The 15419-nt window shown below is 37.9% G+C and overlaps 1 protein-coding gene across 5 annotated transcripts in view; it reads left to right on the forward strand.

The window, feature by feature from the left end:
* Positions 1–15419, forward strand: part of MAGED1 (MAGE family member D1) — a 63243-nt gene that overhangs the window by 5149 nt on the left and 42675 nt on the right. For 3 of the 5 annotated variants that reach the window (XM_058535881.1, XM_058535886.1, XM_058535882.1), the window contains exons 2-3: positions 11580–11661; positions 12107–12161. The exons of 1 other annotated variant lie outside the window; for it this stretch is intronic. The gene's annotated coding sequence lies outside the window, so the exon portion shown is untranslated. The remainder of the gene's footprint in view (positions 1–11579; positions 11662–12106; positions 12162–15419) is intronic. One more of the 5 variants, XM_058535884.1, reaches the window with a different exon arrangement.

The raw sequence follows: 15419 nt of genomic DNA on the forward strand, positions 1-15419 counted from the left end.
TATTGCCACTGTATATTTTTCTCTTAAGTTTCTTTTCCTATAAGACCTTCTATTACCGCCCCCCCCATTTTAAAGAGCATTGATTACAGAAACTAAGTCATTTGTCTTATTGACAAATGGATTTAGAGGACTGTTTCTTTGAGGTGGCATTTATTTTGTTTTCCCTTTCCCATGTTTCCTATTCACTGGCATTTAGAGCTAGAGGCTTGATTAGATTCAGTTTCAATTATTTTTTAAGGGAAAGAATCATTTCAGGCAGTGATATGCACTTTCTATTGCATTTCATCATGTTTGGTTTTATCTTTTTAATGATGCTGGGACTGATTTGTGTTTTCAGATGTTCTCAGCCTGATCCCTCCACTGTAGCATCTCCTACCAATCTTTCTCTTGTTGGTTTTAGCAGCCATTGAAGATAATTGTTTAAGTTCATTATTTCAATAGTCGTTGACAAATAGTGGTCTAATTCTATCACCTTCTGCGTTTATTAGCTGGAATTATTTTATAAAGAAGACCTTTTCCTTATCAGCTACCTTTTTGTCTTGAAGTACATTTCATAAAATGAAAGTCAGGAATTTTTAGGAATTAATGGCTTTTCATGTATTTTAGTGTATCCATTGTGATCCTTTTTTTCTTTTCTTTTTTTTTTTTGGTGCTCAAACTGTGTCATCTTAGAAATTAGGATCCCTTTCTATTTGGCTCCTATATTCTCTTCACATGATCTCGTTGGATCTTGGCTTCCTTGCTTTCTGACACAAGATATTTTAGGCTCCTCGTGTGCACTCCCTGCTCCAGCCCTGGAATCAGTCATTTTGCAAGCAGTCATGTATTGTTTTAGTAGGGATTGGTACTTAGAAACCAAGATGTGAGTGCTCAGGGGATTATTATTATTTTTTTAGTCATACTACCTGACCTTATGTTGTGTCCTTTTCCTCACTCTTTTCAATACGCTTGAATGACTCCCCAGCATTCCACTGAAAATTAGCTAAGCATGGCTTTCATTTGTTTATGTAGTCATTCATTCAGCAAAAATTTGTAGAATACTTAACTACCATGTATCTGGTCTTATGCTGTGTGCAGGAGATGTGAAGGTAAACCTGACTGGTTCCTGTTCTTGATGAAGATTCATGATAGTGGGGATATGAGTGAATAAGTAGACAGTGTCTAAAGAGTATGATCAATACTATAGTGGGCATAAGAAAGTGGGATGACAGGCTGTGGGAGCACATAGGGGGCATCTGAAAATGCTCTAGAAAGGAGAGACAATGCTTGATATTGGATGAGTATAGGAGATATGAAGATAGAGGAGCTATGAAGGGTGTTTCAGTCAGAGGAAACTGGAAGAGGTGGGGAGATCTTGATGTATTCAAGGAAAAGCATATATATAGTTAGTTAAAACTGGAACATAAGTTTTATGTAGGGGAGGAGAGACGAAACTGGAGACATAGATAGGGACCAGGACGTTGAGACCCCCAAAGGTCAGGTCGCAGAACAGGAATTGCACTCTGAGGCTATCTGGGAGAAGTAATGGAATTGTCTTAAGCAGATGAGGTATGCAATCCCTTCTGTGATGTACTGATGATGTGCTGAGTGAGTGGATGGGAATGGGGCAATAGGAGACCAGTAAGGAGGGAAGTATAGCTGTCAGGAGAGAGATATGTCTGGGAGAGTTTGTGTGTGTGCATATATATATATATATTTTCACATATATTGTAATCTATTATATATATATATGTATATATATATATATATATGTATGCACACAATTCTCCAATACACACCACACACGTATAGGGTGCAGTGTAACATGGCATTTTATATATATAAATATGTATATGTGTATTTGTATATATACATATACATATATATAATAATACAGTCATACGCCGAATAATGACATTTTGGTCAACGACGGACTGCATATACGACGGTGGTCCCATAAGGTTAGTACCCTATAGCCTAGGTGTATAGTAGGCTATACCATCTAGGTATGTGTAAGTACATTCTGTGATGTTAACAGTGACAAAATCACCTAACAACACATTTCTTAGAATGTATCCCCATCATTAAGGGACACATGACTGTATAATATATGTAATAAATATATATATATATACACACACATATAAAATAGATTCTGTGCATGCATGTGTACATAGTGTTGCATGTCTATAATTCTATATGTGCACGTATGTCCGGGGTGGTCTCATTGCCACAGGTCTAAAATAGAGAATATTTCAGTGGAGAAACATTCCCCAAGGAAAGCTGAAGAGTGGGAAAGGGCTAGCAAAGACTCTCTCCTTAACCAAACTTTAGTTGTGCTCCTCTGAGTCCTCTTTTGAACTAGACCTTGTCCTTGGGCATTGTCTTTGGCGGCACAGCACAGTTTTAGAAAGAATCCTGCTAAGTCAGTTTAGCAAGAATCTCCCCACCTTTGATATCTGATCACCCTTGCCTTCAGCAAGAATCCTAAGTGGGTTTAGCAAGAATCCTCCTATCCTTGATGTCTCCTCTTAGTAATTTTCTATCCACTGACTCCCCTCCCAAATCTGCTCTTGACTATAGGTCCCCAGCTGTCTTTACTGTATTCAGACTTCAGTCCAGTCTCTCTCCTCTATTGCAATAGTCTTGACACCTGTCACAATAGTCCTTAATACAGTCTTTCTTACCATTTTAACAAGTGTCAGAATATTTTTTTCTTTAACAGACCACACTAAAACTTTTGCTTGTTGTGCTCTTCCTCTTCAAAGCTCCACCAGTTGGCACTGAGGCCTAATTGTGTACCCTTGAGTAATCTGAGAATTCCCCTTCCTCCTATGATTTAAGAGTTTGAGGGAGAATGAGATGATTGCTTAGCTTCTTCCAGAGTTTGGACTGTAACTTTGACAGTTATTTCTGGGTGGGTAGAATGATGATTGAAGATGCTTATCTCCTTTTATGTGTTTCTCTGTGCCAGGCACTATTGTATACTAATGAACATGTTTTGCATTTGTCTTTTAAAACTACTATGTTAAACTATTTTTAATATAAACTATGAAATTTCTCTACATGGTTATATAAGATGTGGACCGAGAGGGTTCTGTTAGATTAGAGATTTAGGGGAAAACAGGGCAGTGAGTGTGTTTGGATCAGTGTTGGTGAAGGCTAACGTGCAGAGGGCCAATAATGTAATTGGTGAAAGTGTTGATGAAGTGAGGGTAGACTATTGTGTCAAGGATCTTGTCTGTGAAAAGTAGAATAAGTAACAGGTGGTACATGTGTATTTTCAGGATGAAAGATTTGAACATGTTTATATGTTCTGCAGAGGAGGAGCTGATAAAAACAGAGAAGTTGAAAACATAGGAGAGAAAGGGTATAACTGAAGAAGCAAGATGTGGAAAAGATATGGTGTAGAGAACATGTGGAAGGACTGGACATGAGCAAAAGAAAGGGCATCACTTCTGACTTTGGAGTTGAGGATCAGAAAGGCATATTTTTGAGGTTTTGGAGAGGCAAGAGATTGAAGGAGTTTCTTTCTTGGTGCCCTATATTCTCTGTGAATAAGGTAGTAAGGGCATTCTGGAGTGTGAGAGGGAATGGCCAGGGGCCAGAGGAAAGAGGAGGAAGGTTGCAACCTTCTTTAGGGAATGAGAGAAGATTGATGGGCAGTAATGAACACCTATCTGAGTTGGAAATAAAGTGTTTTTAGTTTTGTCTTTTGTTCAGGTGTGCTCAGCTGTCAAGAAGTGGGAGCAAGGAAGGCAAATACTGGATTTGATTTTACACTTGTGAATATGGTAGTGAAGATTGTGGGTGGTGGAAGGTTTGAGGGGCTAAGTGGGTTGTTGAGGTTACTTATGAGATTTGTTCAGGTTATAGACCATTGGATATAGTCTCATCAGGGAATGTGTATTCTCAGGAGGATTCTATGGAACCAGAGAAAGAGAAGCTGTGTGAATATGTGGGTGGGTGTGGGGGGATGTTGTATGGAGATTTCAAAGCTCAAGGAGTAGATGTTAAAAAGTTGGAATGGCAGGGGCTGGCCCTGTGACCTAGTGGTTAAGTTCTGCGCACTCCACTTTGGCAGCCTGGGTTCAATTCCTGGGCGCAGACCTACACCACTCATCGGTGGCCATGCTGTGGCAGTGACCCACATACAAAATAGAGGAAGATTGGCACAGATGTTAGATCAGGGCAAATCTTCCTCAAGCAAAAAGAGGAAGATTGGCAACAGATGTTAGCTCAGGGCAAATCTTCCTCAGCAGAAAAAAAAAAAAAAGGTGGAATGGCAGACAGGAAATTGTGGTCAAAGTAGTATATTGGAGCTTAAGATTTCAGAGGAAAAGTAGTTCTGGATAGTGACAGGTTTAGTGGGTAGATGAGTTGGGAGTAGAGGAGGTCAGGGAACTGTGAAGCTATGGTGATGGACAAGTTAGCCATGGGATCATCAAAGGTAGAAGGAAAGATAGAGAGTGTAAGAGTGGAGAGGAAGGTGAGAAAGATGCTATATTTTGTAGAAGAAAGGGTGAGTGTAGCTGAGAGACAGGTGGCATGACCATTAAAGGAGCACAGATTTTTACAGCAGGGAAGAAGATTTAGGGGATGGAAGCTAGCAATGGTCAGCATCAATGGTTGCCCTTAACCAGCTTTGCAGCAGAACCCCTGGATGGCCCTAGCTTTGTTCTAACTTTGTCTTTGCTTCACAGACTTTTTTTTTTCTTTTGACAATAACCAGGGCCAGGAAAGGACTGGTGGTAAAATCTTGAATGTAGGGGGAGCATTCTATATTGATTCCTATACTTGGAGGGACTTTGACAACTGCCCTTAGCAACTTGAAGGGAAATGGTACTGCTATTAGGACCCTGGCTTGCCCAGGCATCCCTTTTTAAGGATCCTATTGCGAATGAATATGGATAGCCAGTCCCTATAGCTTTTACAGAGAGGGGTGGATGCTTTTTATGTTACATCATCTGTTATCTCAGAAAGGTTGAGAACACGTGCTGTTTGGGAATGCTTTAAGGGAGTTCCATAGGAAGGCCCTGGATTCTTTTTTTAAATATTTTTAAAATTGTGCATTATAACAAAAATATCGAAAGTTGCATAAAATATAAATATACACTAAAATGAGTACTTATAAAGTGAATACCCATAAAAGAACTTTTCAGGACCAAAAATAGAACATTGCAGGTTATCCAGAAGCCTCCAGTTTTACCCTTTTCTCTCTCCTAAAGGTAACCACTTATCCTGAATTGACTTTCATGGTAACTACTTCTTTGCCTATGTATACTGACACGCGTGCACATGCACACCTATTTATACATGCTACTGTTTATGGACATTTGGATTGCTTTTAGTTTTTGGCTGTAGTGAACAGTGCTGCTAAGAACATTCTTATCTCCTGTTGCACACGTTTATGTTTCTCTAAGACAGATATCTAGGAGAGGGATTACTTGGTAATAGTTAATGCATATCTTCAACTTTACTAGGTATTGGAAGATTGATCTCCAAAAGGATCATGCCAATTTTGACTACCATCAAAAGCACATGAGGATTCATAACTTGCTTCTTTCTCTCCTACAGTCTAGCTTTCTGGGATAGCCAGGACCTGTGATTTGCTATGGATATGAAAAATTTGGTTACTATTTTATGTTTCTCCTGCAGCAATTGCCCTTAGCCACTCTAAGGGGCTTTCATAGGAGATTTTTGGTTTAGTCCTATCTTTCCCATAATCTCAAGGCCCAAGAATTGGGCCCCAGAATTGAGTGTGTTCCCAGTCTCTGAGGCCATTTGAGAGTGAGGAAGCCTGGGTTAGCATCCTAAAATGTTCTTCTTTCTTGGAAGGCCCAAACAATTGATCTTAGCAATTAGCCAGGGGTTCTGTAGATGGGCTCTGACTCAGTTATCTCTTCCTCAGACTCAAGGGTCAAGAAACAGAACCGAGAAGTGATCAGAGATAACCAACATCTGTGGGTGGCAGAGTCTGAAGACTAGGATAGTGGCCTAGATGACCCTCTGTCTTTGGAGGATCCTTGAACAACCATCTTGAACCAACTCCAAGGAGAGAGTTGGCTTGTTCCTTTCTTTCCCAGAATTTGTCTCTTAGGGAGTCTTTTCCATAGGGAGGGCCCTGGCTTGTTTATTTCTTTCCCAGAGCCTCAAAGACTGAGAACCTTAGTTGGTTTATTTCTGTGGCCAGCTAGAAGTGAGTATGGCTGCATCAGCATCTGAATTGCCTCCTAGAGTCTCCTTTTATGTTTGCTTGTTTATGGCACACTGTTAATTACCTGAATTTTGTAGAAGTACATTTGTAGACATTAAAAATTCTGTATGAGTTTATCAACTTCCAGAAAATGTTCTATATGAAGATGTGAAATATTATACATATGTATTATTGATTTTTCAAATTTTAAAACTAATTATAGAATAATAAATAATGCTAAACTTTAATTAAAATTAATATTTAACATACTTCCTGGACCTGACTATATTTTTTAGTTATTTCACTAATATTAAAGCATACTTACAATTAGGAGATGTCTATTTCATGTTTTAGTTCACTATTTCTTTACTTTTTACTGTTGTTATTATTTTTGCTTTCTCTATGCATGTTGAGAATTTAATTTTCAAAATATGCCATTGAAAACAGTGGCATATTTATTATGGCTGTTCACTTGATATCCTTTCATTTTTTGTGTCAAGCTGTTTAATGCCCTGACTGCAGTCCCTTACATACTCATAAGGCGAAGTTTTTCTAGAAAACATGTCATCTTTGTTTATTACCAGTTGGACACTACTCAAAGCCTGTTACCTTTTAGAGCATGTTGTACTCTGCTCTATATCACGTGGAAACCCACCTAAGGATGTCCATCTGACAGATATTGCTTGAATAGTATGTTACACAGAGGTGTGGCACACCAATGTGCCATGGCTTGCCAGTTGGGAATTTTAGGACGAAGGTGTGGGAGAATTAGCAGGTTTAGGAAAGAACTACTTCATTATGGCTAGGAGGTGAAGGGGGTGTTCTATCAATCACTGAAGGGCGTGGGTAACCTTAGTTTTCAAGGAGGAGGATTCTAGAGGTTACAGAGGAAAGATCCCGGGTGGGAAGGAGAGCAGTGAACTGATAGCTTCAAGGGGGAAATGGGCATGGCTTTCTACTTTTCATTCTGTCTATTTGTCTTCTTGGTTATCACAAAAATATTTTACCAGGGTTCTGGCAGACAAGAAGTGTGAGTGAACAAAAGGGGAAGTCGTAGAAGGAGAGAGAGGAAAAATACGCAGTCTGAGAATGTCAGAAGTCCTAGAACACCAGTAGGGAAGATGGATTGATTGGAAGCCTTAGAAAAGTTAGGTAGACCATTAATTAATTAATCAATTAAGTAAAAATGTAGTGAACAAGACTCTTTGCTGCATAATGAAGACATATAGTTGAATTAGATGTATTTTCTACTGAGTTGGATGGCTGAGATAGACACAGACATTGCAACGGGGGGTGCTATGATGAAAGAGAGACCAGGATGTGGTGTTGTCAGTAGAAACATGGAGGAGGGTATCTCTAATCCATCCTAGGGGCTCAGAGAAGGCCTCCTGGAAGGCACCATGTTAAGAAGTTAATTTTTCATGGAAGTAGCAGTTAATCTGACAATGGATAAGAATCCTCTGAGTGTGGGGACCAGAGAGCAAGTGGTCATTTAGACCATGTATAGTAGGTGTCTGGGTATGCCATCTAGCCTTGAGCTTGAGAAATAACTGAAGAAATGAGCAGTTGAAAGGCCACTCTGTGGTCTAGTAGAGTTAGGGAAAGGGGGCAAGTAGAAAGAAATAGTTTCATAAATGGTTAAATTTATGCTATAACATTGACACCTTAGCACTCATGGAAGAGTAGCCTCTTCCATTTCCCCCCATATGCCATGAAATTATCATCATTTTCTATATATGCCATGTTTTTTCATCTTGTTTAAGGAGTTCTTTCTCACCTTGATTTCATAAAGGTATTCTGCTATATTCTCCTATAAAACTTTTATAATTTTCTTTTCACAATTGGGTTTATGATCCACTTGGAATTTATTTCTGTGTATTGTATGATGTAGAGATCTTAATATTTTTCTGAATGATTAATCAGTGGTTTCAGAACTATTTACTGAATAGTCTGTTGTTTCTCCACAGATTTATAATGTTGTCTCTGTAATATACCCATTTGTAGTATATGTATTTGTTTGCTTCTAGGCTTTCTATTCTGTTCCATTGGTCTTTTTGTCTATTTCTATACTAGTACTACGCTGTTAATTGCTATAGCTTTGTAATGCATCTTAATATTTGGCAGGGAAAGATCTTTTCCTTATTCTTCTCCCTCAACAGTATATTCTTTGCCCTTTACTTTTCCATATGAATTTTAAGATAAGTTTAACATGGTTTGTAAGAAACATTGAAATTTTGATTAGAACTGCATTTTATTTATAGATTATAGAGACAGAAATGGCATCTTTACAGCACTGAGGGTAGTTCTTTTTTCCTTTTATCTAAGTATTTTTAATGTCTTTGAAAAAAGTTTTATAATTTTCTCCAGAAGGATCTCTTGCATATTTTGTTAGACGTATTTAGGTGTACCTGGTAGTTCTTGTTGCTCTCACTAATATTTTTAAATTACATTTTGTAATTGATTGTGACTGGTGTATGGGAATGCTTGATTCTGGTGTATTGTTTTTAGATCCATTCACCTTGCTGGCCTCTTTCTCTAGGTCTAATTGTTTGGTTATAGATTTTATTGAGTTTTTATATAAACTTTATATAAAACATACTTAAACGTGTATTAATCCTAACTATACAGCTCAATGAATTATCACAAGGTGTTTTTGGTCTGTTAATGTAATTTGTGAATAATTGTAAGTTTTTCCCCTTTCAGTCATTATACCACCATAAACTGATATCATTCTGTATAAAATAAAGTAGAATTTCTTTTCTGAAACAATTTTACTTAAGCATCTCTGAGGCCTCATGCTCTAATTAGCTGTGTTTGATGTGTAAATACTTTTGAAGTTATCAAAGAAGGAAAATTACCTTTATTTGGAAATTCCAACAGAACTCAATAGAAGAGCCTACAGGGTGGTGATATTTCAGTTAATTGACCACAGTCCAGGATTTGGTCTTCAGCATTTGTGAAATGCTAAAATGAAGCTTGATGATAAACAAATACAAATTGATTTCCTGAGACTAAGATAGATATAGAGAGAAAAGTACACACATCGTACACTAATATTGTCTTTCCAGTGGCCAGAACTCTCAGGTCCTCTTTCCAGGGCATGTCAGTTTCAGTATTGGGGTTCTTGGGAAGTCAAACTAAGAAAACAGCATGTTGCTTACTGTGAGCATGGAATTAAAGCAAAGAAGGTAGAGAATCTTACAAACATGGAGTCTTTTGTGCAGCTGTGTGTCATTTGAGGAATACATTTGGATGCTCCATCCCTTCTTCATCACACCCCAAGCAGTTTGAGAGGCAACAAGATGTAGTGGAAAAATATTAGACTTTGTAGCCAGTTGACAGGGATTTGAATCCTAGCTCTTGTGTACTGATCTTTGGCAAGTTACTTCTCAGAGTTTCATTTTTCTCACTGTTGAACTAGAAATCATGACACTGTTAATTTAAGAGAAATAGGGGCCGGCCCCATGGCTTAGTGGTTAAGTGTGCGCACTCCGCTACTGGCGGCCCGGGTTCGGATCCCAGGTGCGCACTGACACACCGCTTCTCCGGCCATGCTGAGGCGGCGTCCCATGTACAGCAACTAAAAGGATGTGCAACCATGACATACAACTATCTGCTGGGGCTTTGGGGAGAAAAAGGGAAAAAAAAGAGGAGGATTGGCAATAGGTGTTAGCTCAGAGCCAGTCTTCCTTAGCAAAAAGAGGAGGATTGGCATGGATGTTAGCTCAGGGCTGATCTTCCTCACCAAAAAAAAAAAAAAAAAAAAAGAGAAATATATCCTCTCAAAGTATTTGTTATATAGTAAATCCAGCAGAATTGTGGGTTTGTATTTGTTTATCCATGCCTATGGGTGAAAAGGAAAGTGCCAAAGATCCTTTCCTAATTTGTTAGAATGGTTTTAGGAGTATTATTCTGTTTCCAAATAGAGATGGCAATAACAACTTTATCACCAGACATATTAGTTTCCTATTGCTGCTGTAATAAGTCATGACAAATGTAGATAATAAACACAAATTTACTATCTTACTGTTCTGGAGGTCATCAGTTCTAAAATCAAGGTGTTGGCAGGGCTGAGCTCCCTCCAGAGGCTCTAGGGGATTATCTGTGTCTTTGTTTTTTCCAGCTTCTAGAGGCTGCCTGCATTCCTTGGTTCATGGTCCTTTTCTCCATCTTCAGATCCAACAGTATAGCATCTTTAACTCTCTGACTCTGACCTACTTTCATTGTATCTCCTTCTCTGACTCTGATCCTCCTACTTCCTTCTTATAATGATTCTTGTAATTACATTGACCTACCAGGATAATCCAGGATAATCTCTCCATCTCAAGATCCTTAATCACATGTGCAAAGTCCCATTTGCCATGTAAAGGAACATATTCACAGGGTCAGGACGTGGACATCTTGGGAGGGCCATTATTCTATCCACCACACCAGCTAAATGAATTACCAAGTAAGATACCTAATTAGAATTACGCACTTCTTTTTTAGGTTATTTTCATAGAACAAAGCATCAATTTCTAAAGTTGTAGAAGTCTTACAAAATGCCTTTCTTTAAATAACACTTCGAAGGAAAGATTTATATTAACAGAGAATAGAACTGGTTGGTAACAGTTATGAATATTCATGAATATATGAATATGTTATGAATATTCATATGTCCATATTGTAAAAGAGAACAAGATTGGCATTCTTCTTAAAATTCTCGATTTACCATCTTTTAAATTTAGATTATTTGAAATAATTGTGAAGCAAAATGGTTTCCACCCTTCCACAGCTGCAGAGAAGAGAGTACAGAGCGTTCCTCGCTTTTTAAGTTTTATTTTGTTGATTGTGAAGATTTGCATTTGTAAAGTTAGGCTTTGGAATTTCATTAGCTAGTTTTAAAGAAAAAGCAGGTCTGGAACTGAATTTTGCTTGTAGAAATGGAGAAAGAGCTGCAAAGGATTTTATTTATTATCAGTGAAATTCTATATGTTGTGCCTTGTAAGGTAAGATTCAGTGTGATCACTTTTACAAGGCCGTGACACCTGCTTGGTGAATGAGAGCAGTTTGAGTCTCTTACACTCTTTTCCGTACTTTCTACCTTTTTGTCTCTTCTTATTGTATCCAATAATTTCCTCTGACTGGTCTTAAATTCTCACAAATTATTTTCTTAATCTGCCAATTAAAGCTATCCCTTGAGTTTTTCATTTGGGGTACTGTTTTCGTTTTTTCTAAAAGTTTGATTAGGTTTAATTATGATATACCGTTTGTTGTAGTTTCCCGTTGCTTGGAAATATTTTCAAGTTTATTTCTTTATTCATAGTAAAATAGTTATCTTATAGTTTGTGTTTACTAACCCCAGTGTTTGAAGTCTTTCTGTTACCAGCTGATCTCGCTGATTTCCTTCTTTATCTAATTCAAGGCTCAAGGATCCCAGTGCGTGTCATGTAATTCAACCTGAGCTGCAAAATGACCTGCTTCCTATTCATCTTCCCCCTGAGAAGGTAACCCTTTGGGGTTCCAGCTTATTATAGGGAGGGTGTCCTGTTAGTTTTCCTACTCTGTGGAGTTCTGGGCTTTAATCTCTGTCTCCATTGCCTTTCAAGTCAACAAAATGAAAGTTAAAATTGTTTGGGAAGGAAAAATGCCCTCAGGGCAGAAATTGCCTCCCTGCTTATTTACTTCTCTAGGTTCCCCTTTTCCACTGGTGTTGCCCTGATGTTTCCATATTTTTATTGCCCTGTCTTTCTATTGTTTTTAAGTCGATGTTACTTCTTTTTCATCAAGATTTTTTGTTAGTAGTTTTCAGCATGAGGGTTTGTCCAAACAACCTGGTGGGCAATTACTAGAACTAGGAAAATTTTCTATAATGCCTACATTTTCTTTGAGATTAGGTTTAGGCTCAGAACTTCTCATTACCTTTTGGGTTTTATTTTCTTTATTTTATAGAGGAAACATCCAATGCTCTGAAAAGTAAAGATACTTGCCCAAGGTCACATAGCAAGTAAGTAGTGATATTGAGATTAGAGCCTAGCTCTGTCCAACCCTGAAGCTTGTGACTTTAACCAATTCAATGCACTGCATCCTTTGGATTCCAATGTTTTTTATTCCTGAATTATGGGACATCTTTCTTCCAGGAGGAGAGTAAATGACTCATTGTGTTTTTGTCGTCAGGGATTTTTTCTCTCAAAATGAACGCCCTCTTCCTAGATCTTGGGAACATATGCATTTCTATGCCTCTTTCACAAGGCCCCTGCCTGTTTCTAAGACATCCTAATAAATAAGAGACCCCCTTCCACCACTCTCCCTGTACCTTTCAGAACTGAATTTAGGGACATTCATTACCCCAGCTCTAACCACAGAGTTTTATTTCATTTTCAACTGTAGTTTTTTCCACCTCAAAATACCAAAGTGAATTCCTAGCTGAATTTGAAAAGAACTAAGGACAAAGGGATCCAGGAAGAAATCCTGTTAGGTGAGAGAAGGAGGCGAGAATGAGATTGGTAGGGGCTTTAGAACTTACAGCTTTGTTAGATAGTGTTAGGGTAGTTTTGGAATTTTAGTTGGTAAATACCCACAAGGCACCTTGACATGGTGGAAAACACAGGAACTTTGGAGCCAGACACACTTGAGTTGACTCTCAGTTCCCTTACTTACTAACTCTAAAATATTGGGTAACTCAGTTCCCCTTTCTGACCATCAGTTTCTTCATTTATACAATTGGAATAATAATACCTATCTCTCAAGGTTTCCATGGGAATATAGATAATGTATTTCAGTTAAGTGTGCGTGGTGCATGCTTACTAAATAGTTATAGTAGTTGTCATTATCATTGCAACCTTAGGGGCAGAAAAATTTTCCCTTCTTCCCTTCCAGGTTCTTTGGCTAGTCTAATAATTAAATTGACATAAGACAGATTAACAGGAGAAAAACAAATTTAATTTCATATGTATGGGAGCCCCATAAAAATATGAGACTCAAAGAAGTGACCAGAGCAAGAAACTTTTATACTTTTTCGACAAAGAAACAATAAATTTGTGAAGAATTCACAAGGCAGAGGGGTATGGGCTAGGGGTAGTAAATGTTGAAGAATTAACAAGGTTTGTTTATACAGCCTTCTTGGCCCTAAATTCACTGTCTCTGGTGATAAGGATGCTGTCTACCCATCTGGTACAGGGAAGAAGCCTTTTACATGGAAGATATATCTCCTGCTTTCAGGGGGACAAAGGAGGGTCAGAGTGTTGTTCCTGCACTGGCTGTTTCTCAAGTACCTTTAATTCAAAATAATCAATATGGCAATATGGCATATTTTGGGGTGACATATTCTGAACCCCCATCTCTCTCTCAAACTCTCCATCTGGTGGGTGCCGTAAGACCAGGCAAAGAGAGAATTCTTTCTTTTCCTAATTTCTTTGCGGTTGCCTTTTTGTTTGTGTGCCCAATTGCTTCTCCCTTCTCCATTACTTGCCCTTCCTCAGTACCCTGAAAATGAATCTCTTGCTATGTACCTTCTTCTGAATCTTTTCTTTTATCTTTTAGTTCTACACATTCAACACCTCCTTTGTTCAGATAGTTTTTCCATTTCCCTACTCAGTTGAATCTCTTTCGTTGTCTCTGCATTGCCCTTCAAACAAACCAGTCATCCTCACATTACTTTGTTTCTCCAAGTCCCTCTGTCTCTGAGTTGGGAGGCCACCTAAAAATGAAACAAAGTCATGAAATCACTGGGTCTTAGCAGGCCTTAATTTCCTGATTAATTTTCTTTCTACCTCATTTTGGTAGCTTGTTTTCATCAAGTAAAATTTACATGTTTTTCTTCTATTATTTTTTAACTGTTTGCTTATGGATATCTTTATCTTTTTTACATATTTTTATATTATAAAGGTAGAGACATGCTCATCATCAAGATTTTGGAGAACAACTAAACTTTATAAGGAAAGAAATAAAAGTCATCCATTTCATTACCCAGATATAAATCCTATTAACTAATTGATATATTTCTCTCCAGTATATGCAGTTTTGTATCTTGCTATATTAGTTTGCTAGGACTGCCATAACAAAGTACCAAAGACTTTGTGGCTTAAACAAGAGAAATTTATTTTCTCACAATTCTGGGGACTAGAAGTCTAAGATCAAGGTGTTGACAGGATTGATTTCTTCTCGGGCCTCTCTCCTTGGCTTGTAGGTGGCTATCTTTTCCTCCCTTTGTCTTCACATGGTCTTCCCTCTGTGTCTCTGTGACCTAATCTCTTCTTATAAGGACACCAGTCATATCAGATTAGGGCCCACCCTAGTGACCTCATTTCAACTAAATTACCTCTTTGAAGATCCTACCTCCAAATACAGTCAAAATCTGAGATACTGAGTGTTAGTAATTCAACATATTAATTGTGAAGGGACACAACTCAGCCTATAACACTTGCTTTCTTTTCTAAAAATTAGCTTGTGAGAATCTCCCTTGTCGATAACAATTTTTTGGTAATATTTTTGATGGCTGCATAATATTCCATCATAAGACTATACCACAATTTATTTAGCCAATTACATGTTTTTGGATATTTTGTGTGTTTCCATTTTTTCACTAATATAATGCTTCAGTGAATCATTTTGTACATGAATCTTTATTTGCATATCTGACTATTTTGTTGGATAGATTGCTTAAAGAGTAATTACTGGCTCAAAAGGTAGGACTGTTTTCTGCTTCATAATTACATACTGCATAGTTGTTTTTCAGAAAGTTTGTACCAATTTACATTCATACCAGCAAAAGGGAACAGTCAAATGGGCACTCACATAAACTGCTGGTGAGAATGAGAGAGGAGCAATTACCTCTCATGGTTGTTTTAATTTATATTTGTCGATGACTAATAAGGTGGAATATTTTGTGTATTTATTATCTGTTTGCATTTTCTTTTTGGGGAACAGTTTACTCATGTTCTTTGCTTATTTCTGTATGTGAGTCTATCATTTTAGGTGATAAGATTATGACTAAGAGTAGAGTAGAATCTACTTCAAAGAGGGAAATTTCAGGAAAAGTAAAATTCCAAAGAATGTTATGGATCCAGAAGCCGAGGCAAAATGGTTAGTCCCTACTGTGGAGAAGACCTGGCATGTGATGACATAGGCAACACGAAAGCTTGGCAGGGAAGGATCTAATATATTCCTTTTTCTGGGAAAATCTGTTGCAGGCACAATACTGCCACTTATGGAAATAATCATACTGAAGAAAGAGGCTGTGAGTGCATTGACTGAGAAAAGGCTG

This window comes from Diceros bicornis, chromosome X, assembly GCF_020826845.1.
Source record: "Diceros bicornis minor isolate mBicDic1 chromosome X, mDicBic1.mat.cur, whole genome shotgun sequence".
Classification (NCBI taxonomy): domain Eukaryota; kingdom Metazoa; phylum Chordata; class Mammalia; order Perissodactyla; family Rhinocerotidae; genus Diceros; species Diceros bicornis.